Genomic DNA, 26,730 nt, shown 5'->3' with positions numbered 1-26,730 from the left:
TTGGAGGTTCTAGTGCTGGGACCCTGGGTCCAAAAGGCACACTCCATTCCCAGCTCTTCATTCTTGGTAGTACTGAGGTCCCTTCTCTGCTTGCTTCTGTTTCTTTTGAGGTCTTGCTACTCCCCAGAGAGGCACCCTTATATCAGCTCAGAGCTGTGACCGGGGTAAAGGTGCAGCACCCACGCTCATTCCCTCAGAGCTGATTAGCTGATCATATCAGATCACTTCCTAAGGGAGGATTATGTTATTACCTAACTGCCAAATCACTGAGAATCCTGGCCCAGCCAAGTTGACATATTTCTGAGGGACAGAATCAATCCATGAGCGTGAGTAATTGGCACAGTGGATGAGAATGCTGCAGTTGTACAAACCCTGAGGACCAGCTCTCTGTTCTGTTGCTAAGGGCCTAGAACTACACTCACAAATGTAGCTAGTAGTCATATGTGGCCATTTAAATTTATAGCAATTTAAGTTAAATACTGGAGTCCTAGTATGGTACTGTGGGTTAATGCGTTGGACTGCATGGTTGGTTTGAGCCAAAAGGTTGACAGTTCAAGCTCACCAGTCACTCTTCGGAAACTCTATACAGGGTCGCTATGGGTTGAAACCGACTTGACGACAGGCACCTCACATCAACAGAAGTTAAGTAAATACAAGGACAAATTCAGTCAGTTGCATTGTCACAAGTGTTCAGTGTGGCGTGGCCAGTGCAGAAGGGAACACTTCCATCATCTAATATGGTCTGACCGACAGCACTAATCTAGAACAGAACCCTGGTGTGACAACCTAGGATAAATACCAGTCGCTTTCAGAAACGCACCAGCAACAAACAGCAATCAAGAACAATGTGTATATGCTCTTACTTTTTACCCAAGGGGTTGTCCGTTGCTCTCGGGTCTGTCCTGAGTCAAGGCTAGAACTACTCCATAGGGTTTTCCAGGCTGGGACCTTCAGAAGCAGATCACCAGTTACCTTAGTTCTCTAGTGCCGCTGTAGCAGAAATATCACAAGAGTAACAAAATTCTTTCTTCCAGCATAGGAAGCTAGAGCGACTTTCTGTCTCTTTCAGCTAGGGAGGGTAGGGAGGTCCTCATTGCTCTTCAGCTTCTATTTCTCTGTTTCTTCGTCATTTCCATGTGACTGGGCACCGAGTTTCCCCCATTTTTGCTTGCTTAATCTGCTCTTTTAATAACCACAAAGGTATTGATTTAATACACACCCTATACTAATGCTTGAAATACTTACTGATAAAGATCAAAGACCACAGCCTTCGAGGTATGAGTTGCATCTCAATGTAAAAAAAACAATCCTCATCACTGTACCAATAAATAACATCTGTATAAAATGGAGAAAAGATTGAAGTTGTCAAAGATATCAATTTGCTCGTATCAACCGTCAACACTCATGGAAGCAGCTGTCAAGAAGTCAAATGACGTATTTTAGGAAAATTTGCTGCACATGACCTCTTTAAAGTGTTGAAGAGTAAAGATGTCAGCTTGAGGACTAAGGTGCTCCTGACGTAAGCCATGGTATTTTCAATAACTTCATGCATGGACAAGTTGGACAGTGAATAAGGAAGACAGTAGAAGAATTGATGCATTGAGTTGTGGTGTTGGAGGAGAATATTGAAAGTGCCATGGGCTGCCAAAAGAACCAACAGATCTATGTTGAAAGAAGTACAGCCAGAGTGCTGCTTGGAAGCCAGGATGGCCAGATTTCATCTCTCATACTTAAGACATATCATCAGGAGGGACCAGTCACTAGAGAAGCGCATCATGTTTGGTAAAGTAGAGGGTTGAAGGAAAATGAGGAAGACCCCCAATGAGATGGATTGGCACATAGGCGCATATGGGCTCAGGCCTAGCAACAATTATGAGGTTGACCCAGGACCAGGCAGTGTTTCATTCTGTTGTGCATAGGATTGCTATGAGTCTGTACCGACTCAGATGGCACCTAACGACTACACTACTGCAACCTCATTAATATAACAAAGGAAACCCATTTCTAAATGGGGTACTAACCAGATAGGAAGGAGCTCTGGTAGTGTAGTGGTTACGAGTCAGGCTGCTAAACTCAAGGTCAACAGTTCAAACCTACCAGTTGTTCCACTGGAGAAAGATGAGGCTTTCTACTCCCATAAAGATTTACAGCCTCAGAAACCCTATGCAGGGTTGCTATGAGTAGGAATCGACTCCACGGCACACCACAACCAGCAACACCAGATATGGGAATTAAGATCTACAACACTTTTTTTCAGGGACACAATTCAATCTATAACATTTTCTTTGGGTGGGTTTGAACTGCCAACTTTTGTTGAAGCCTGCACCACCCAAGGGCTTCTTTTATGTTAGCGTATATGTTGTTGTTTTTGTTAAATACCGTGGAGTCAGTTCCGACTCATATTGACCCTGTGTATTAGGGGTGAGGGAACTAGACAGTCCATGGGCCATACATATAAGGTCCTCAAAATCATTTGGTCTGGCCCTTCCAAGGGAACTGCAGTTCCAGCCATCACATTATAGTTGATTGATAATTTTGTATGACCCTCAAGAGATGTTATGCATATCCAATGACCTTTGGCAGAAAACAGGTTCCCCACCCCTGCTGTATAGGATTTCCGAGGAGCAACTGGTAGGTTTGAATTGCTGACCTTGTGATTTGTAGTACAGTGCTTATCCTACAGCACCAGACCAAGAGTCCAAGGGATATATAAATGTGTGTGTGTATCTTCAAATGGAAAATTAAACTGAAACCAAATTGAAATTTTCATGAGAAGGGATGGGACAAGGATGGAAGCATGGCTTTTCTGAAAAGTACCTTGCTTAATAGGTTGGAGCTTGGAACCATGCAAATGCTTTGCATAATTATAAAATAAATAAACAGTCAAAATGATAACCCCCAAGTCCCTCTTGATGCATTTTCTTCTCCTTGTTAAAGCACCTGCATACTGCTTTCTGGAAGAATACAGAGAAAATGCAGGTGGGTGTATGTATGGCCCGTCTGCATAGACCCCAACCGCTGCCTTCCAGGAGAACACAGAAAATGCAGGTGTGCGTATGTATGGTCCGTCTCTGCACAGACCCCAGCCTCTGCCTTCCGGGAGAACCACTTAGCCCTCTTCAGACCCAGGCTACACCAGCGCTTGAAGAGGATGCTTGAGCCGATGAAACCCAGGGAAACAAGCAGATTTCAGCCTTGCTGTGGAAGTCAAATTTAACACCTTGAAGATGAATGTAGCTCTCAAGATAGTTGTTTAAAGATTTGTTTTTAAGAAATGCTAAGATAAGGAGATCCTTTCTGCTCTATTAAAGAATTTAATAGATGAGAATATCTGAATATCCCCCTTTCTCCAGAAGACTAAGTGACAAAAGAACTGGGACTCATTGTAGGAAGTGGAGTCTGGGGGCTGACTCCACAAGAGTCACGGGGGTCAGTGGGAGGCTTTGTTATTGACTGCTGGAGAGGCTTACATATCTCTGGTAGAATTCCAAGCATGTGGGATATTTGTCCTTGCTTTCTGGACTATGGGTGGGAAGGGAGGGAAACTGAGGCCCAGTAGGAAGGGCGCTTGGCATGAACTTCCTGTTTCATGCAATGGAGGAGCTGGAATAAGAATTGGAATGACTGACCCCTCCAGACTACCCAAGTGTGCCTTATCAGATCCCATACCCACCCAGCCAGTTGAGTGCCATGAAATCACAGACTTTTCAGAGCTGGAAGGGGCCCTGGGTCAGCTGATTCAGGCCCCTTGTTTTTCTCAGCTAAGGACAAGGAGACCCAGGAAGAATGATTTGCTCAGGCCTAGTAGCAGAATTGGGACTAAAATAATAAGAGTAACTGCCAAGTGTTTACGTGGATTTTCTCACTGAACCACCAAACATTATGGGTTAAGTAACATGGTCTGCATATTCCTGAAGCCAACAGAATGTTCATAACTCACTAGATGATGCGTTGTGTTGTACCCGAACACCAAGGAGCCTGGATTCAAGTCCAGGTCTAATTCTTCACCTGCTCACTTAACATCTGTGCTCCCAGGGTTCCCTGAGTTAGTCCAAACTGACTTTGCCAACAGTACTGCCTGCAGAGAGAAGGTGCCAGCTGTCCTTAGAGTTCAACAGTTCTTTTATGTCTGTCATTCAAAATTCTTTCATGCTGTTAGCAATTGCCCTGTTTGGTGGGCTTCATGCTGTATACTTTGTGGGTATTAATTCCAAACTCTCAGTCATTTGAAGCTTCAGCATTAGACTTGTTTAGAATAGTAACTTAGTCTAGCATTTTTCTTGTAGATGGTTTTGGAGTCAGTCAGACCTAGGTTGAAATTCCAGCCCCTGCCATTGCTTGGGTGTGCCACTTTGGACAAGTTACCTAATGACTCCAAGCTTTAGTGTTCTCACCTGTAAACTGGAGATGGCAGTTAACTGTTTCATGACTGAATTATTTTCTGCTTTGGATTTTTGTTGATCCCATGTGCTTTCAGTAATGGAAGACATGCGGAAATCAAAAGGAAAAGTTCTTTTGCGGTAATATGGGTTTGATACAGTTTTGTGGGGCACTAGGATTCCTGTAGTAGAATTGATGGGCTGAGGCCTATTGCTTCAGAGTCAAGTGGCCGTGCATACTACAACTGGGATAGCAGCTTCCCAAGAAATCTGAGAGGCTGAAAATATTGATGGGTGATATACCAGTATGATGTAAGGATCACAAAAGGGTTAGGAGGGGTTTGGAATCCCTAGATGTCTCTTTAGAGCATCAGTACTAGAAGATTCCAGTTCTCATGCACTATCTGACTTAGAGTACCGGGGCAGCTCTACTTTAACTTAACGACATGCACCACCGTGTCCCATGGTACAGTGGGCTGAGAACTGGGGTTTTACCATCTGAGATGACCACATGGGACTCGTCACAGCTGCTGCAGCTGCAGATGTGGCAGGGAAGTTCAGGAGCAGTGGGTACTGAAGGGCAGGCCAGCTGCCATACTTCAGACCACCTGGGCCTTTTCCTCCTACTCGCTAAGTGTCATTGAATCAGTTCCAACTCATAACAACCCTGTATACGGTTTCCGAAGAGTGGCTGGTGGGTTTGAACCACCAACTTTGCAGTTAGCAGTCCACCACACCAGGACCCCTTAAGTATTATATTACAGTGGAGTTGCTGTTGTGTGCTGTCAAGTCCATTCCACTTACAGTGACCCTGTATGACACAGGAGACTTGTCCCATAGGATTTTTTTCTAGGCTGTAATCTTTATGGGAAAGATTGCCAAGTCTTTTTCCTGCAGAATCACTGATTGGTTCAAACCATTGATTTCTCGGTTAGCAGCCAAGTACTTAATCATTGTGCCACCAGGACTCCTTTACAAACAGGCAAAGACCCTGGAATAGACTCACAAAGTTACCCCTTGCATAGCTGTCTGGCCCTAAGAGGGTGGGCTGGCTGTAGACAGCCTGCACTGGCAGAGGGCAGTGCCCACTGTAACTGACAGCACTTGATGGGCCTGGGATGCCACTCTGTCATCCATTGTCATGTCATGCCTTATGGAGTGGGAGTAATACTCAATTTCTGTGCCATCTCTCGAGTTTGGGTGTTCATTTAGGGCTCAGCTGTCTATTGTTGTTGTTGTTGCTGTTGTTAAGTGTTGTCAAGTCAGTTCTTACTTTCAGCAAAGCAACCCTATGTAGGGTTTCTGAGTAGTACCTGCTGAATATGAACTGGGGACCTTGTGGTTCAAACCAACTGTATGGCCGAGTGCTTACCCTATGGCCTACAGCTCCACACAAGGACTCACAGCTGTCTGTAGCATTGATGCAAATATCTGGATGTATCTGGCCTTCGGAAAGCAGAGGATCCAGCTCATAAAAGGAGCACACTCTTCATGAATGATGCTGTTTATTTTATGAACTAATCTGTTATGTTGTTGAAAGGTGGCCACCTGGAGCAGTTTCAGTTCTCAGAGCAACAGTCTTGGGGGTGTCGGGGTCTCTGCCAGTTCAGTAAGCTGGCCTTTTTCAAGAATTTGAGTTCTGTACTGTAATTTTCTCCCGTTCTATCAAGACCATTATTGTGGCCTCGATCAGAAAGGTCAGTCGTGGTTGTTGTTAAGTGCCATCGAGTCAATTCCAATCCATAGTGACCCTGTATAGGGTTTCTGAGGAGCAGCTGGTGAGCTTGAACTGCAGACCTTGCAGTTCAAATGGCTTTACAGTCTGGCGCATTAACCCACAGCGCCACACCAGGACTCCAATGGACACTATCTAGTTCGTCTGGTTTCTGAATAGGTGAAGTTGTAGATCATGTGGGTTGTTGGTCTTGTAGACTGGTTTCTTGAGTCTTTAATTCCCATTTTTTTCTCCAGGTGAGTAAGCACTGGACTGCTTACCACAAGGTTGGCAGTTCAAACCCATTAGTTGCATCTTAGATAGCTGCTCACAAGATTTTAAGACTACAGAATCTATTTACCAAACTAGGATGTAAGCATAGACTTTATAGACTACAAGGTGCCAATTGACTGAGATGTCCCACAAGACTATGGTCTGGCCCTTACTTAACCTTCAAACTCAGCAAAACAAACCTGTGCAGCATTTGGTTATGTCTGGGAGGTTTATGTTACTATGCCCTCTGTGTGCTTTATCATATATGTCAGTGTATGTGCAGTACTCACAAACATGTATATAAATATGCCTACAGATACACATAGATGCTCATTTATATATACACTCCTGGTGTGGCGCTGTAGGATAAGTATTGGACTGCGAACCAAAAGGTTGGCAGTTCAAACCCACCAACTGCTCCTTGGAAGTCCTGTGCAGGATAGGGTCGCTATGAGTCGGAACTATGAGTTGGAATCGACTCGACAGCGACTTGACAACAACATATATACACATATACATACATTTCCATGTAACCACACATGTATTTTTTTGCTTGTTACTGCTGTTACTGCTAACTGGTATATGTTATACCAAAACAACCCAAGAGTAGATTCTGACTCATAGCTACTATATGTAGGGTTTCTGAGGCTGTAAATCTTTACAGGAGCAGAAAGCTTCCTCTTTTTCCCGTGGAGCAGCTTGGTGGATTCAAACTGTTGACCTTGTGGTTATGACCAGCGCATAACCGACCAGGACTCCTTGTATATGTAAAGCATTAACCAGTAATGTTCAATAAAATTTGTGAACCTAAATACTGTAGGCAGTTTAAGCACATGGCTTTATGTTGGAGGAGGTGTACCAGATCTCCAACCTACACTGGCTTTTCTTGCAGCATTGGTTTTTTCTGCTCAGTTCATCATTTTGAACTCACTGGTGAGTGGCGTGCCACTGAGTCAGTTCCAACTCATAGCGACCCTGTATAGGGTTTCTGAGGCTGTAAATCTTTATGGGAGCAGAAAGCTTCATCTTTCTCCCATGGAGCGGCTGGTAGTTTCAAATTGCTGACCTTGTAGTTAGCAGCTGTTGGTAACCCACCAAGCTACCAGAGCTCCTTTTTAACTCAGTCCTTTACAAAAAAAACAAAACAAAAAACCTCTACTACATTTCCAACTAATGTTGCTTCCTTAGTCGGCATTCAAGGCCTGCTACGACCATGCTCATTCACTACCCTTCCCATTCTTGTCCTATTACTTCCTTTCCTGCAAACTCTACCTTCCAGCCAAACTGGTCCATACCCATCATTTCCTACCTCCACCTCTGCAGCCAAGTGAGTTCCTGCCTGGCTGCCTTCCCTTTCACAACCCCCTTGTCTTCGTGCTCAAATTGTGTGATTCAGCTCAAATGTCTCCTTCAGGAACCTTCGCTGCTCTTACATGGTAAACATTTGAGTGCCTGTAGTGTTTCCACTGTGGAGTCCTGGTGTGGCACTGTGGGCTAATGCAGCAGACTGCAAAGTCGTTTGAACTGCAAGGTCAGTGGTTCAAGCTCACCAGTGGCTCCTCGGAAACCCTATACTATGAGTTGGAATTGACTCCACGGCACTTAACAACAACAACAAGTGTTTCCAATCACTGCAAAGGAGAGGCTGCTGCACGCCACCCCTGGGCCCTCCCTGATGAACTGCCTTTTATAGTCTGTGCCGTTTTGTTCCCCTGAATTCTGTGTTCTTTCCTTGAGCGTAAATTGGACTTAATATCCAACTCCTTTTAACTGTCGGTTCTGCCTTGTAATGTTCAACCCCTGGTAGAGTCTGAAAAGGTGCCATGCCCTGAGCTAAGTCCTTTCCATGCTTCCTCTCATTTAATCCTCACAATAGCCCTTTGACACAAATGCTATTGTTACACAGAGGAGGAAACTGAGGTTCCGAATGACTAAGCAACTTGCCCAGGGTCAAATAGCTTGTAAGTAGCAGAGCCAAGAACCATGCCCAGGCCTTTCTGCCTTTTAACCACTGTGTTAAATGACCTGGACTTCTTACCACAATGTTGGCAGTTTCCAATCCTTGGAAATCCAGGACTGCTGTGAGCTGGGACCAACTCAATGTCATTTAACAACAATAACATAATATAAAAACCCCACAGTCCCTTAAACAAATAATAAATAAGGGGGAATCTGATGTAGACCGTGCAGACCCGGTCAGGAGTTCAAGTCCCTGTGGGCCCAAGTGTTGCTGACCGTCCAAACCATAGACTCTGAGGATCAGACTCTAGCCACCTAGCAGACATAGCAAAATGTCCCTTATCTGATTATTCTGTTAACTGATGGTATGTGGAGGGGATTATACTCAATGTAATGAAACAAGGTATATGAATGTTTGAATGTGAAACCGATGATGTTCCCTGAAAACTTTCACTCAATCCACAATAAAAACCTTAAAAAAAAAAAAAACCCACAGGAGGACATAAACGTCCAAAGATACCACCAATTCAGGAAGAATCCTTACTTTTAAAATACTGTGTCCGGTAACTGTTACTCTATCAGTAAAAGTCTTCAGTTACTACCTCCTCCATCTTGAGATCAGAAGAACTAGCTGGGGCCCAACTACCACCTACTGAACTTTCTGATCAAGAATACCAGTGTTGTTGTTGTTGCTATTGTTAGGTGCCATCGAATAAGCCTTCCTATTCACTGTACAACTTTCACATGCATATAAGGTTATTGAAAATACCATGACTTGGGTCAGGTACACCTTAGTCCTCGAACTGAAATCTTTGCTCTTTAAAGAGGTCTTGTGCAGCAGATTTGCCCAATGCAATACGTCGTTTGATTTCTTGACTGCTGCTTCCATGAGTGTTGATGGTTGATCCCAGAAAAATGAAGTCATTTACAACTTCAATCTTTTCTCCATTTATATGGATGTTGTTCATTGGTCCAGTGGTAAGGATTGCACCTCAATGTAAAGAAAACAAAAATCATCACTGTTGTTGCTGCTGCTGTTTTAGGTGCCATTGAGTCAGTACTAACTCATAGCGACCCTGTGCACAACAGAATGAGACACTGCTGGGTCCTGTACCACCTCACTTTGCCAATGCCTTCAATGCACCTTGGACTTTTTCCTATAGAATTGTTTATTCTTGATTATATGCTACCTCTTGAAATGGTTGAACATTGATTGCGTCTTTTTGATACAGTGATTCTGTGTATTCCTTCCATCTTCTTTTGATGCTTTCTGTCTCATTCAGTATTGGCCCGTAGACTCCTTCAATACTGCAAGTTGATGCTTGAAGTTTTTCTTCACTTCCTCAGCTTGAGAAATGCTGAGTGTGTGTTCTTCCCTTTTGGTTTTCTAACTCCAGGTCTTTGCACATTTCGTTAAAATATTTGACTTTGTCTTCTCGAGTTGCCTTTTCAAATTTTATGTTCAGCTCTTGTATCTCCTCACTTCTTTCATTTGCTTTAGCATCTCTACGCTGGCAAACAAGATTCAGAGTCTTTTCTGACATCCATTTTGGTCTTTTCCTTCTTTCTTGTCTTCTTAATGACCTTTGGCTTTCTTGTATGATGCTCTTCATGTCATCCCACAACTGTTCAAGTCTTCGGTCATTAGTATCTACTGCATCAAATCTGTTCTTGAGAGATCTCTAAATTCAGGTGGGATATATTCAAGGCGATATTTTGGCTCTTGTGGACTTGTTTTAATTTTCATCAGCTTCAGTCTGAACTCGCATGTGAGCGATTGATGGTCTTTTCTACAGTCTGCCTCTGGTCTTGATTTGGCTGATGATATGGAGTTTTTCCACCAAATTACCGTAGGCAATTTGATTTTTGTGTGTTCCATCTGATGAGGTCCATGTATAGTCGCCTTTTATGTGTTTCAAGAAGTTATTTACAATGAATAAGTCATTGGTCTTACAAAATTATATAATGCAATCTCCAGTATTGTTTTTGTCACCAAGGCCATATTTTCTAACTACTGACCCTACCTCTTTGTTTTCCAACCTTTGCATTCCAATCACCAGTAATTAATTATAATACATCTTGATTGCATGTTTGATCAATTTCAGACTGAAGAAGTTGTTGGTGGTGGTGGTTATGTGCTGTGGAGTCGGTCCGAAGAAGTTGGTAGAATTCTTCAGTTTCACCAGCACTGGCTGGTAGTTATTGATGTGTAAATTTGAATAATAGTGGTATTAACTTTTCTTCCTTGTAAGCATATGGATCTTATCCTATTGCAGACAGTGTTGTATGTCAGGACGGATCTTGATGTTTTCTTTTTGATGATGATGCAACACCATTCCTCTTCAATTTGTCATTCCTGGCATAGTAAACCATGTGATTGTCAGATCAGAATGGCCAATACCGTTCCATTTCATTTTTGACAGTTTCCAATTTTCTTAGATTCATACTTAGTACATTCCATGTTCTGATTATTAATGGATGTTTACAGCTGTTTTTTTTCATTTTGAGTTGTGCCCCATCCAGCAACGTAGGTCCCGAGGGCTTCACTCCATTCGCATCATGACGGTCCAGTCTACTTTGAAGAGGCAACTCTTCCCCAGTCTCATTTTGAGTACCTTCCAACCTGAGGGGCTCATCTTCCAGCTCTGTATCTGACAATATTCTGGTGCCCTTCAATGCCCAGTATTATGGTGCTGACAGTATTCCACTGCTATTCATAAGGTTTTCAGTGACTAAAAATTCAGAAGTAATTGTCGCTCCTTCCTAGTCTGTCTTGTCGGGAAGCTCAGCTGAATCCTGTCCACTGTGGGTGATGCTGCTGGTATTTAAAATACCTCTGGCATAGCTTCCAGAATCACAGCAACACACAAGCCGCCACAGTACGACACACTGACAGCCAAGTGTGTCAGGGAGCTTTTGTACCTTGCGCTTTCAGTAACCAGTATCACTGGTCATTATGTCTAGAAACTGTGGCATAGGATAGGACTTGGTTTACAGTGTATATTTTCACACACACACACACACACACACACACACACACGATTGAGGAGGTAGAAGGCAGTCAGGGAGTTAAAACCATCTACCCAGGCTCACTTACAGCTGTGGCTTCCTGGGAGCTGGTGTTTCAGGATTCTCATCGTGGTAGAAGATTTTCTTGTGGCAACGTTGCCTCTTTGTGTCTGCGTTTGTTCTTTAACCCCCAACACTTAAGGAATAGGAGTCCTGGTGCAGCGCTTGCAGGTTTATGCGCTGGACTACAAAGTCAGTTTGAACCACAATGTCAATGGGTCAAGCTCACCAGCTGTTCCTTGGAAACCCTATGCAGGGTCACTATGAGTCGAAATCAACTCGAGGTTACTTAATATCAACAACAATGGGAAGGACTGTGAATCGATCTCCTTTAAGGGGCTCTCTCTGGTCCATGAGGAGAGGTGAGACCTGTGAATAAATCACCTTACCAGTTGTCTTTGAGTCAGTTTCAACTCAGAGGGTTGTCAATGGCTTTGACCTTTTGGAAACAAATCGCCAGACTTTTCTGAGGTGCCCCTCAGTGAATTCTAGCTGTAACCTTAAAGCACAGAAAAGCATTAGATGTAATCTGAGAAGATTTAGAGAATTATTACTGAAGTAAATCCCAAGAGATTTACTATTGAAGTTGGGAAGAGGGAGAGGACCTTTTAGACTGCAAAGAGCTCTCAACTTTGACTTCAAGGAGTGCTTCCTCCAAACGGAACACCTCCAAGTTCTGACTCCATTTGCAGAACTTGTTTCCAAGTCTGGATGTTTTTGACAGCCCACGGCCCTGCCTGGAGCTCGCTGAGGGCCACAATCTTAAACCTACACAGGGTGTGATTACAGGCTTTGTGACTAGAACATGTGTCCTTTGCACAGAGAGCTGGGAGCTGTGTGGACAGTTCGGACTCTGCACTGGTTACATGAACAGGAACAAATACTCAGGGAGCTTTTGTACCTTGCGCTTTCAGTCATTTAGTTCCCCCTCAAAACCAATTTTGCTGCTACGGAAACACATTCGAAACACCCACAACGACACAGGGTGAAGAGACAGCTCTTAATTGTAGCCTAATGCTGGGTGTGGAAAATCAGTGTTGGGGAGAGGAAGGGCTGGTCTGAGCTTAAGAACAGAATCCTTAGGAAATACGTCCGTGTTCCTGTTGCGGGCTTGCACTGTACAGGTGTCCCTTTGTAGGAAAGACAGATGCTATGGGTGTCGTTGGGTTGGTCACCAGACAGCTGATAGGGATGACTAGTGGAGGGAGTCAGGGAGTATTGGTGATTCATTGGTAGAATTCTCACCCTTCTTACAGGAAATCCATATTTAATTCCTTGTCCGGCATAGTTGCCCATCCTCTGTTAGTGAGGCTTACATGCTAGGATGTTGAGTAGGTTTCAACAGAGCTTCCAGACAATGATGGAGTAGGAAGAAAGGCCTGTTGATCTAATTCTGAAAACTAGCCCAACAGAAATCCAATGGCTCGTGAAGACCCTATTTGTAACCAATCATGGGGATGGCACAGGACTGGGCAGTGATTCATTCTCTGGTGCATGGGGTCACCATGAGCTAATAACAATAGTGGGGGATGTACAACAGGTAAGAGACGTGCAGTGCTAGCGAGCAAGGTGGGAGATGCTGGTTGCCTGCTTTGATCTATTTCAGTCCATGAATTTGGGGGTGGGTGGGATGGTCCTTTCTAGATTATAGTACAAAATCAGAGATTATGATTTGAAGTCAGACAATAATCCAAACCATAGACTTGGAAGATGTTACAACCAGGAGGGGCCTAAGAGATAATCTACAGTTTTATTTACTTGTTTTGCAGATGTAGAGAACTGAAGCCCAGGAAGGAAAGCACCATGTTCGTTAGCCACAGAACCAACACGTGTGCTCTGAGTTGAGCCTACAAGATAAAGGGGTTTTAGTAAAGGAAATGAAGCTGAATGGCCTGGGCCAGGCAGTGCAGTAATCGATATTTCTTGAAGAATTTGCCAGTGTGGAGAAGGAGAGTGGCAGGAAAGGGGTTGGAGGACTAGGCCAAGTCAGGATTTGTAGGGTACAGTGAGTTGGGAGTCTTCAGAGCTGGAAAAGTGTCCTAGGTAGGGGGAACCAGAGAAGAAGAAGGAGAAATAACTAGGCGGGATCCTTGCTCTTCCCTGTGCCTTGCGTAGGTGATTGCTGTGGTCATGGATGTGTTCACGGACATCGACATCTTCAGAGACCTGCAGGACATCTGTAGGAAGCAGGGAGTTGCTGTGTACATCCTCCTGGATCAGGCTCTGCTCTCACAGTTTTTGGATATGTGCCTGGACCTGAAAGTTCATCCTGAACAGGAAAAGGTTTGTGTCCTTCTGTTTCACACATCACCACAGTCAGTCAGCATTATGGAGCAGTTAGGATGTTAAAGGGAGTTGGCGATGTTGTTCCCTTTTATAAGGGAGGGAACAGAGGCCCTGAGCAAAGTCATTTAACCAAAGTCTCACAGAAAAGAAGCGATGGAGTCTCAGGATTCCAGACCTTGGCCTCTCCCCTGCACCATGCTGCCTCCTAACAGAGCTTGAACCGCTTTACTGTGGAGGCCTCTGGGCTGCCTCAAAAGCTGCTGCTTTTGACTGCGGCTCTAGTAGGTTTCAGTTGTAGTCACGATGACCACACTCAGTGAACTGCTGCTCTGTCCTTGGCACTGTCCTAGGCTCTTGATGGATGTAAAGTCGCTTAATCCTCGCAGCAGCCCTGTCAGGTCAGTGGCATGATCCTTGTTTAAACCAGAAAGTGGTAACACAGAGAGCCCCGTGTGCGCAGCCAGAATGTGGTGGGACTAGGCTTTGGCTCCAGTCCATCTGCCTCCAGCTCCTGTGTTGGTAGTCATGATCACATGCTGCTTTCATTTCTATCAGTATCAAATGAGACTTTTCATGTCCTTTTTCTGATCCTGAAAGTAATTTGTGTTTAAGTTTTAAAATGTAATAAATGGCATAGGGGCAGCGTCTGACCTTCTCTGACTCACAATGGGGAGGGGAGTCAAACTCCACATCAATCTAGTGCTGATTCCTGTGAGGCAGACATCAAACATGCTTCCACACTCTTTCCTCCTTTGCCAGTTTTAACACCAGCTGACCCTCCCACCACACTCTGTACTTCTCAGCAGGGATCCATAATTCATCACACTGGCCATAGAGAACACACTAACCATACTCATGATTATGACTGTGTTAGGGACATTAACAGGTTAAAATTCAGGATCAGAAATGCTCAAGACACAGTTCTTCAGTTAGGACATTGGGTTGCTAATCTCACAGTCAGCAGTTCGAAACTACAAGCTGTTCTGTGGGAGAAAGATGAGGCTTTCTGCTCCCATCAAGATTTGCGGCCTCAGAAATCCTGTGCAGGGTCACTATGAGTCGGAACCGATTCCACGGCACATAACAACAACAACCCAGAGGTCTTTGGCCTCTCAGTCACATGACTACTTGCCCTCTGCCCAGCTCAGGAAATGTTACAAAGTTCCTTTAGGAGGGCTGATAAATGCTCAAAGGGCACTCCACTCCTATAAGCTTCAACCCGAAGCACTGGGCTCTAGCACTATGGGTCAACAAAGCTAACTCCCCAGTTAAATGCCTGGAGGTACACCACCCCTCAGGTGAGCCTCTTTCCCAAAGGTGGTTGTAGCTTGTTAAGTACCACTGAGTCAGTTCTGACTCACAGCGACCATGTTAGGGTTTCCAAGGAGTGGGTATAAACTGCCAACCTTGCAGTTCAAACTGACCTTGTGGTCCAGTGCTTATCATACAGCACCACACGAAGGCACTCAGCTTTATTTGCTCCATGGACTGGGAAACCCACCACTCTGTCTCTTGCTCTGGTTCTTGATTCTGCTACTGCTGCGCCTTTGCCACTCCTCTGCTGCTTCCCAGGGATCCACGTTTTCTGTCCCTGGATTGAGGAGGTGCTATGTGCAGGGAACTTAGGGTCCAAAGGACACTCTCCACTCCTGGTTCTTCTTTCTTGATGGTGGTGAGATTGCCCACTTCTGCTGCTGAGATGGTTTATTTTACACCCAGCAGGATGACAAAATTGACCAATCCCTTCATTTGATTTCCAAGATTTTTAAAATTATGGTTGTGTTGTTGTTGTGAAGTGCCATCGAGTTGGTTCTGACTCAGTCACCCTGTATAGGGTTTCCTAGGAGTGGCTGGTGAGCTTGAACCACTGACCTTGTGGTTCAAACTGAACCTGCAGTCCAGCGCATTAACCCATAATGCCACATCAGGACTCCCAATTATGGTTAGCCCTGCTAATAACCACTCATAAATGAATTATATAATCCTATAAGCATCTTTTTTCACTCACTCTGACCCAGACACATCAGGAAAAGAGTACATAGACCCAATCCACGTGGTTCGATCCAGTCACTTCATGAGAGTTACTAAGACAATAGCTAGAAGAGCCAAATCAAGTAATTCGTTGAACCACTAATGCAAAGCTATACAACTTACCTAGCTTAACGTCATTAGTACAAGATGGCAAGAAAATCGTCATATGTATTCCACAGCTCATTTTTTAAGTGAATACACTTAACCCGGAAGTTTTGGACTGTACTCAAGTGTTAGAGCACCTGCAATGAGCTGGACATGGTCTGGGGAATAGTGATAAAGCAACTGAGCAGAAAAAGCAAAGAATTTGGGCTGTGAAACTACAGGTGCTGTGCTGCACACAGGGACACAAACGTACCACCTTGTTATTACCAAGCAATTGGCTTGCAAAAGTTTGATTATGTAACTTCTCCCACAGAGTGCTTGCTGGGTTTTTTTCCCCCATGAGGAAACCGAATATGGCGTGTAAGGCAAATGCATACTTAAACTAGAATTGGAACTTAGAGACTGAATTAAAGGAGACAAGCCCGTGACCCAACAGTCAATTAAAAGCTGAGATCAGTGGACCCATGGAAAATACAAATCAGACCTGGGAAGGAGGATTATCATCGAACCAAGTATTCAGCCTCCGACGGCTCTCATAGGGAGCTGGCTGTGAGAAATTGAAGATGTGGGTGCTTATTTTCCAGGTGCTTTTTCTATAATTGAGAGATAGCGTGCAAGCAGCAGTAAAAAGAGTTCTGGCTACAACTTTGATCAAAATGAATAGTTCTGATTCACCTACTGGGCAGAAATCTAGTTGCCACTGTTGGTTGCTACCTTTGCAGGTGTCCACATGCTCCATGGCACAGGTCCAAAGGAGATCTGCATCTCTGGCCTCCCCATTTAGCAGTTCATTCCTGCCCAGCAGAGCACTGGCTTCCCTGGTGGTGTCTGGGTCCTCACAGGGTCGGGGTGAGGGTGGGTGTGGTGGGTGGGGATGACTGGCTCTGCACTGGTTCAGGCATTGGGTGTCCTGTCTTCAGGGACTTGGTCACACACACACACACACACACACACACACACACTTTTGAAGTACTCAAAAGTGCTTCAGCTACAGTCACAACATGTAGACATAGGCCAAAGGCAAGACCTGAAACCACACCTAACCTGCCCAGAGTGGTATTTCCATGCTGGTTATTGTCTGTTGGTTCTGTAAGATCAGGCTTCCTCTAGGAAGCCCTCCCACCACCTCCATGTGTAACTCAAGAAATTATAAGGCTTACAAGGAAGTTTCAAAGTAGCATAAGGAATTCCCATATGGTAGTCTTCACCCAAATTCTCCAATTATTAGTATTTTACAAAACTAAAGAAATACAGAACCAAATATCAGGAAATTAACCTTGATTTAATACTATTATTTAATCTACACAGACTTTGTAAATGTCACCAGTTGTCCTACTAACGTCCTTTTTCTGGCGCAGAATCAAGGCCAGGGCCACACCTTAACCAAACTCAACCCAACCCACTGCCCTCGAGTTGATTCCAAATCACAATGACCTTACAGGGCAGAGACAAGCTGCTCCACAGGGTCTTTGAGGCTGAAGGTGGAAGGAATACATAGTCACTGTACCAAAAAGACTGGTCGATTTCAAGAAGTAGCCTATGACCAAGAGCCCGTGATACTGAAGGAAGAAGTCCAAGGTGCACTGAAGGCATGAGCAAAGAACAAGGCTCTGGGAATTGATGGGAATACACATTGAAATCTATCAACAAACTGATGCAGCACTGGAGGCATCTATGCCAAGGAATTTGGAGTATAGCTACATGGCCAGCTCATTGGAAGAAGCCCATATTTGTGCCCATTCCAAAGAGAGGTGGCCCAACAGAGTGTGGAAATCATCTGACGATGTCATTAATATCACATGCAAGTAAAATTTTGCTAAAGATAATTAATTATCAATAGATAGGGAACTTCCAGATATTAAAGCTGTAGTCAGACAAGGACATGGAACAACGGATGTATCATTGCTGACATCAGACGGATCTTGGCTGAAGGCAGAGAATACTAGGAAGATGTCTACCTGTTTTTACTGACTATGCAGTCTTTTGATTGTGTGGATCATTATAAACTGTGGACAACATTGTGGAGAACGAGTATTCTGAAACACTTAATTGTGCTCATGAGAACCTGTACACAGACCAAGAGGCAGTTGTTTGAACAGAACAAGGAAACACTGAACTGAAATCAGGAAAGGTGTGCATCTGCGTTGTATTATTTCATCATACTTATTCATTCTGCGTGCTGAGCAAATAATCTGAGAATCTGAATTGTTTGAAGAACATGGCATCAGGATTGGAATAAGGCTTATTAGCAACTTGCGATATGCAGATGATACAACTTTGCTGAAATCGAATAGGACTTAAAATACTTAACTGATGAATATCAAAGACCACAGTCTTCTGTGTAAAGAAAACAAAAATCCTCGTAACTGGACTAGTAGATAATATCATGATAAATGGAGAAAAGACTTCATTTTGCTTGGATCCACTATCAACCCTCATGGAATCAGGCTGCTAAACTGAAGGTCGGCAGTTCAAAACTACCAGCTGTTCTGCGGGAGAAAGATGAGGCTTGCTGCTTCCATAAAAATTTACAGCCTCAGAAACCCTGTGCAGGGTGACTATGGGTTGGAACTGACTCCATGGTACTTAACAACAACAACAACATATAATGCCAGAAGAACAAACAAATCTGTGGGAAAGAGTACACCCAGAATGCTCCTTAGAAGCCAGGATGGCCAAACATCATCTCTCATGCTTTGGACATATTATCAGAAGAGACCAGTCCCCGGAGAAGGATATTATGTTTGGTGGAAGGAAGGAGACCACCCCCCCCACCCCCCACAAGATGGATTGGCACAGCAGCAGCAACAGTGGGCTCAAATGTAGCAGCGATTGAGGATGGTACAGGACTGGGCGGTTTTTCATTCTGCTGTACATAGGGTCGCTTTGAGTCAGACCCAACTCAACGGCACTTAACAACAAAATCTTTACAGGAGCAGACAGCCTCATTTTGATCCCAAAAAGCAACTGGTGAGTTTGAACTGTTGACTTTCAGTTTGCAGCCCAGTGCTTACCCCACTATGCCACCCAGAATCCACTCCAGGAAATGGATCCAATCCACCTTATCTTTAGTCACCGTAACTCCTTCATTTCCTTTAATCTGGAACCATTCCTCCATCTTCCTTTGTCTTGTAGGACTGGAACACTTTTGAAGAATAAGTAGAATTTGGGTTTGTCTGATGTTTTCTTGTGCTTAAATTCATGGTATTAATTTGGTAAGAATACCACAGAAGTGAGGTTATATATTGTCATAGTTTTTATTTGTTCTGTTTTTTTGTTTCAAACTTTGTGCTTTGAAATAACAATAGATTCACAGTTCGTTTCAAAGACAGTACAGAGTGCTTCCATGTACCCTTCACCTAGTTTCCCCATGTAATGACCTGGGTACAGGGCCTGCCTCCAGTTCTATGCCGTTTTACCATCTGGGCAGATTCCTATAGCCGCCACTGCCATCAATATACAGATCTGTTCCACCCCACAAAGGTGTCCCTCATTTTCTCCCTCCAGTCACCCTCCGCCCCCTGGCCATCCGTAACTCCTGGCGACCACTAATCTGTTGTCTGTTTCAGTAATGTCATTTATAGACAGACTCACACTGTGTGACCTTTTGACATTGGCTTTTTTCACTCAGCACAATGCCCTGGAGGCCCATCCAGGTTGTTTTGTGCATCAATAATTTGTTTCTTTTTATTGCTGAGTAGTATTCCATGGGATGGATGTAACAGTTTATTTAACCATTTACCTTTTAAAGGGCATTTGGATAGTTTTCATTTTTTTACTATTATAAATAAAGCTGCTATGAATCTTCGTGTTCAGGTTTTTGTTTCTCTGAATGATGTGTCTTGTCATAGATTTTAATCATCTAGTTACTTTTCCTCTTATCTGGTCCTTGAGAGGAGCCCTGGTCATGTAGGGAGTTGTGAGTTGGGCTCTGCTAACCTCAAGGTCAAGCTGCTCTACAGGAGAAAGCTAAGGCTTTCTGCTCCCATAATGATTTACAGCCTCAGAAATCCTATACAGGGTCACTCTGAGTCAAAAATGACTCCACAGCACGCAGCCACCACCACTACCACTAGTTCTAACCTTTGACCACAAGAAGCATGACTTATAGCTCTTTTACCTCAGGGCTTGACACTCAGCAGGGCTCTGTGTGTTTAAGGAGTCACACAAAAATCTTAAACATTTACTTTGAATGTGTAAGATTTCTAAAAATATGTAGCAATTGTTCTGAACCAACTAATGCAGATTGTTGAGGGAGTTTGCAACTAATGTCATGAAATGGAATGTGTGTAAGTTGCTGAAAGGAACTCTCATTTGCTCTGTAAACTTCACTCAAACCACACACACAAGGGAATACAGACTGTTTTAGTATTTTGCATACCATTGTGCATACATTTATGTATGTCATTTTACATCACAAACTGTGCATGCACATACAGTGTGTAATCCCAGTGTGCGACCTTTTGGTAACTGTACTTGTAGGTGAGACATTCCTGACTGAACCACATGGGGGTGAGTGCTTATACCTCAGAAACCCTGTGTTCCAGAAGGCTTGTCCTGTGTCTTGATTATGGTTTGGGGACAGATGAAGATGGAATTTTATTCATTAGTAATGCCACTAAATAGAGGAGCAGGAGATTATCAGTCTAGCTCCATTCAAACAAAACCAAAACCAAACCCGTTGCCATGGAGCCGACTCTGAATGATAGCGTTTATTGAGGCTGTGAGCGTTTACCGAAGCAGGAAGCCTCATCTTTCTCCCACAGAGCAGCTGGCAGGCTTGTACGGCGGTTAGCAGCCCAGGCTTATCTTTGTTGTTGTTAAGTGCCATTGAGTTGGTTCTGACCCATAGCTACCCTGGATAGGGTTTCCGAGGAGCGGCTGGTGAGCTTGAACCAGCAACCTTGCAGTGCAAACAGCTTTGCAGTCTGGCACATTAACCCACAGTGCCACACCAGGGCTTATCTTACAGCACCACTATTTCTCCTCCCTTAAAGGTTTACAGCCTGGGAACTGACTCCGCAGCATGTAGCAGCAATGTTTATGACTAGTGATAAGATCACTTCCTTGGTGATCTTATCCCCCATGTTTCTGTTGTCTGGTATGCCCAAAAGGTGATTCTTCTTTTCAAGCGCGTTTACATGTGAATTAAGAATCTCAAAAATAAATACAAGAAAAGGCTACCTGAGAAGATGGGCTAAATGCAAAAAAGTAGCATTTGCAGGGCATACCTGTACTTGAGTCTCAAGAATCATTGGACTAGTACCTCATAAGTGTTAGTACTCACTGATGACCGTAAGCCGTTCATCTGCATGACGCTTACTTGTTTAGGAATGTAGCTCAAGTCCTCTGGTCCTAATGATTACTCACTGGAAGCATGGCACTAGATTTTTCATGTCTCTGTCTCCCACTCTCTCAATAGCTGATGACAGTTCGGACAATTACGGGAAACATCTACTACGCACGGTCAGGAACAAAAATTGTTGGGAAGGTTCATGAAAAGTTCACATTAATTGATGGCATTCGAGTGGCAACAGGGTCTTACAGGTAAGTTTCTAATGTGCTCATTGTATATTAATTTAAACTTTTTAGAAGATGCATGTTATGTAACACTAAAAGTGTATTTTTTCCTCCTCAAGAAAGCCATTATGTCGAAGCTCTCCTCATGAGGGCGTCAGTGAGTGTACATTGGTTCATCAACAGCCTTTCACATCTCTATCCTCCTTACTGTGATCATTTTAATAACCTCTCAGCTGCTCCCCTGTCCCCAGTCTACTTTATACATACCAGTAGATTCATCTTACTAAAGCACAGCTCTGACCATGTACCTCATGTATGTGCTCTATCTCCCCTACCAGACTGTGTGAGCATGGTCTGTGTCTGAGTCATCATTGGATCTCCCATTGTTGTTGTTAAGTGCCTTCAAGTCAGTTCTGACTCATAGCAATCCTACATAGCATTTCCAAGACTTTAAATCTTTGGGGAGCAGAAAGCCTCATCTTTCTCCCACAGAGTGGTTGGTGGGCTTGAACCATTCACCTTGTGATTCTCAGTCTAGTGCTTATCTTCTGGAGCCATCGCCCTCCCATCTTGAATGAAAAACAAATGAAGAAGAAGATAGGATAAGCACTCGACTGCTAACCACAAGGTAAGCAATTCAAAACAGCCATTCCTTGGAAACACTCTATATAGGGTTACTATGAGTTGGAACTGATTTGATGGTACTTAACAACAAGAAGAAGCATGTTTTATATCAAAGCATGCCTGGGCTGCCCCTCCACTTCTTTGGGCTATTGATTCCTCTGGAGTCGGGCTGAGGTTTGTTGAAGAATAAAAGGATGGTTTGGAGGGGCCACCAGTAGAGACAGAGCTGTCTATGGCTGTTCCTAGAGGAAGCGGAAATCAAGTTACCGTCCTCTGGTGTCTCACCTGGGTATGTTTGAACTACAGTGTTGGAGGCAGAACAGAAGCTGTCACCTTCAGACTTAAATCCTTCACTTTGCTTCCAGCCTTGTCATTTAGCGCTTCAGTCTAGAACATACTGACCCAGGTTTCTGACCCCACCTCTGCAGTCTTCCTTTGGCAATAGCATCTTAAGGTTGAAAGCACAGGGAAGTTGACTAGAGGGTGGGGATAATGAGGGGTTAACACTAATCTTCAGAAGTTCAGATGGGCCATTTTTACTGATGTGGCTGCCATGGTGGTGTAGTTAGGATGTCTGATGGCATGCATGAGGTGTGTCTGTAGAGCTCAAAACAAAACCCACATTTTTGAAGAAATGCACATTCCAGAGTGATAATTATGTGTCAGCCCTGGGTAAAGGTGGGGATGTGGAGTTTGTGAAAGACAAGGCACTAGGGTTATGAAACTCCTGATGCCTTTCTTTTCAAACAATACCAGCAGTGCTCAAAACAAAATTCCAACTCATTCTTGAGACTTGTTGTTGTTGGTAAGTGCCATCGAGTCGGTTCTAACTCATAGCAACCCTGTGTAGGGTTTCTGAGGAGCGATCTTTTGGTCAAGTGCTTATACTGCAGCACCACACCAGGACTCCCTTTTGAGACTTACTGCATAAGAAGTTTACTAATATTAGGAGGGAACTAGCTTTTGACCCAAAGTAGGACTGATCTATATGAAACAAACCAAGTTCCACATGGTTTCAAGTTTTGAAGGCAGTTCTCATAAAGTACAATCTACATCAGCCTGGAGTCTTGTTTGTAAGAGATAAGAGTTGGTACTGTGTTTTTTTGATCTCTCATTTAAAAAATCCTATTCCTGGCACACATTTTGTGTACCGTTGGGGTGGTTGCAAGAGTCAGAACGTGAACTCAAAAAACTTTATGTAAAATGAAATGACTGATTCACACAGTGTGGATGTATAGAAAGATATCATTGGTTTCCAACTCCATTGACCAAGGGGCGGTAACATTGATCAGAACTCTGCCTCGGTGTCTTGCTATTCTCTCATTGATCTTTAGTCACAGACAGACTCCCTATCCGAAAACAAAGATCTGAGCTTCGGCCTTTAGCAATGACTTCCCAATGAGAGCAACTCCCTATCAGTTTCTGAAAAGTGATTGGCTCCCATTGGTTTACATGCCTGCCCAAGATGAGTCTCTATATCCAAGGGGGTAGGAACCTCTGACCCGCCTGGGTTTCATGCCACACCTGTAGTGAGTGGAGAGGGTGCATAAAGGCACGTCTTCTCATCTTCTCATGTGAGGGGTGGTGGTGGTGGTTACATATCAGTTGTTACCAGAGGAAGGGAAAGGGATGTAGACAGATAGGGACAGATGATCACACCTCAGCTCTAAATGTATTTTGGGCAATGGTATCATTACTAGAATAGCAATATTGTCTCCTTTTGTGAAAATGTCAGCACTAGAGGGGGAAGGAAGCAAGGAACCCTATGGTAGCAACTCATTCATAAGAAGGGAGCCTGACTGAGGTTCTCACACAGCATCCTGGGATGATGTCACCAGCCGGTTGCCTTCCTGGACTAAATAGCTTTCTAGTTTATAAAAATCCTGAGGTTGGGATGTATAGGCTTTCACAGATGGTTAAACACTTACCTTTTTACTTTTATGTGGACACATATGTACATGTTAAGGCTAGTTGAATTCTCAACTAAATGGTAGGGGTAATATCACCAAAGATCTGACTCTCGTATCATTCGATACCTGAGCTTTACTTTGTAGATGACAATAAGTAAACCAAAATTGCTTACCAGTTTCTATCTGTTTTATTCCTGAAGTTTTACATGGACGGATGGCAAGTTAAATAGCAGTAACTTGGTAATCCTTTCCGGCCAAGTGGTTGAACACTTTGATTTGGAGTTCCGAATCCTTTATGCACAGTCAAAGCCCATCAGCTCCAAACTCCTGTCCAACTTCCGGATCAGCAGCAAATTTGACCATCTAGTTGACCAAAAGCCACCATCCAAGGAACTCACACTGGGCAACCTGCTGAGGCTGCGGCTGGCCAGACTGTCGAGTACTCCCAAGAAGCCTGACTTGGAACCAGTGGTGTCCACCGAGGGCAGGGTGGAGACCAAGCACCACGACTCTGTGTCCTCTACCATCAGTGACGAAGACTACCTAAACAGCCATAAGGACGAACTCGAGAGCAGAAAGGCAACTGATGTTGCCACCCAAACAGAGCCAGGAGAAGAGCTCCCAACAGTGCATGTAAGTGACATGGGGACACAGACCAGGGTCAGCACAGCGTGCTCTGGGACCCAAACCACTGTCGCCACCAGGGTAGCCAGCTCTCAGACCGTGATTTGGTCCAAGTCAACCACCACCCAGACAGATGTGGATGAGAGTATCCTCCTTTCTCAGGGAGTGCAGTCTAAGGAAGGGTCACCAGTGTCAAAAATGTCTGTGTCAAGATCATCCAGTCTGAGGTCTTCCTCATCTTTGTCTTCCCAAGGCTCGGTGGCAAGCTCCATTGGCTCCCAGACATCCATGAGAGCCACTGACTTCCACAACCCTGGCTACCCAAAGTACCTGGGCACCCCCCAGTTAGATCTGTGCCTAAGAGACTCGTTCAGAAACTTGAATAAAGAGAGACAGCTTCACTTTGCTGGGATCCGGTCCCGGCTCAACCACATGCTGGCCATGCTCTCCAGAAGAACATTCTTTACAGAAAACTACCTCGGCTTTTCTTCAGGACCCTTTAACAGATCACCAGTTAACTTGCTTACTATCCGAGACATAGCCCTTTACCCCTCCTATCAGTGATTGCTCAGTGGTCAGGGACTCGAGTCTCAGCAGAGTTTCCTGTTGTTGTGGAAAAGGTCTCGTGTCCCGCATTGCTTTCTTTTACCTCTAAAGTCACCTTGACTTTTAGATATTTCTTTGAGTTCTATAAATGGTATATTGCTATTGTTTTATTTTTGTCATGCCTAAATCAGGTATCGGAGTCCCTGGGTGGTGCAAATAGTTAACACTCTTGGCAGTTAACCAGAAGGTTGAAGGTCTGAGTCCACTCAGAGGTGCCTTGGAAGAAAGGCCTGGCAACTCTCTTTTTATTTTAAATCGGCCTTTGAAAACCCTATGGAGCAGTTTTACTCTGACACACATAGAGTAGCCACGAGTCAGAGCTGACTCGATAGAAGCTTTAAAAAAACAAACACATCAGGTGTTGGTTTTATAGTTTAAACAATAGAGGTACAGTTTTTTGCAAAATTTCAACACCCATATTTCTGAAAGAAATATGTGTGGTCTAAGGTGAGGGCTAATATACGTTCTACATTTTTCTTGAGTCGTGTATGCTTCTGTTTTACAGGTTGGAATCACTAGTTTTGTGGGGTTTTTAAGCCAAAATCCTATTTACCTCTCTTTCCTAATAATTTGTCTCTTCTTTATAATGTATGTGTTCTCAGCACAAAATAAATATTTGCATGTACAACTCTGGTCTGGTGGTTGCCTTTTCTCTGCTTGCTGGTAGTTTTCTCTTAATGTCAGGACTATGTCACAAATACACACACCAAATAGGTATTTATGCCTTTTTTTAAAATAATAGTGTTGGGGTGGGAGAAGAAGACAATTCAAATTATAAGAGTTAAAATAACTACGTTATAGTTAGAAGACATAAAGCTAGCCTCAGGGTCATATCTTCCTTGCTGTTGTTGTTAAGTGCCATCGAGTTGGTTCCAACTCATAACGACCCTGTATAGGGTTTCTGAGGAGCAGCGGGTGGGTTTGAACTGCCAACTTTGCAGTCCAGTGCTTATCCTACAGTGCCATACCAGGACTCCATATCTTCCTTAGCAATGTAAATATCAATGTTATCTTTATATTTGAGAAACAAAACTTACCAAAGCAGCAAGCTTTTGCCTATACTCTAGTTTTTCTTTCTTTTTTTTTTCCCCCAAAGAAAAAGCTTGAGCATTTTAGACCAGGCTTCAGTTCTCTGCTTCCCTGCAATTGGAGGCTTCAGTGTATTTCCTAGATTCGTGCCTGGAACTCACCATAGTGGCCTCCCGGGCCTAATTTCATCAGAGGGGTGGATTTGTCAACAATTTAGCAATCGAATAGACTGGAGGAACTAAGAGGACACTGGCAATTATCCCAGATTCCTAGTTCAGTGGTAGGCAATGTAACTGGTTTCTACACCAGCTCTTCAGGACTGGCATGGCTGCAGAATCCTGTTGTTGTCTAGTCTAATTCTCATGGACAGACAAAAGGAAGAGAGTTTAGCGAGGGCTTCCTTCTCTTGACTTGGCTACAGCAAAAGAGATCTATAATAGGCGAGGGTGTTGTCCATGTAGGATGCTGATGGAGGGCTTCATACGTACACCAGGACTCTACCTGTTGGCCTGGTTTGTGGCTCTGAAGCACATGTAAGAAAACTGATCTGGGCCTGGTTGTAAACAATGCCAGCCAAGCTTAGAATAAACATTGTATTTGA

The 26,730-nt window shown here is 43.9% G+C and overlaps 1 pseudogene; it reads left to right on the top strand.

Annotated features, from left to right (window-relative positions):
* LOC102839687 overlaps window positions 1–25,058 on the top strand; it is a 30,611-nt pseudogene extending 5,553 nt beyond the window's left edge.
* The last annotated feature ends 1,672 nt before the right edge of the window (window positions 25,059–26,730 follow it).

Source organism: Chrysochloris asiatica, unplaced genomic scaffold, assembly GCF_000296735.1.
Source record: "Chrysochloris asiatica unplaced genomic scaffold, ChrAsi1.0 scaffold00403, whole genome shotgun sequence".
NCBI lineage: Eukaryota > Metazoa > Chordata > Mammalia > Afrosoricida > Chrysochloridae > Chrysochloris > Chrysochloris asiatica.
The sequence above is the reverse complement of the archived record's forward strand: the minus strand, read 5'-3'. Positions and strand labels throughout refer to the sequence as shown.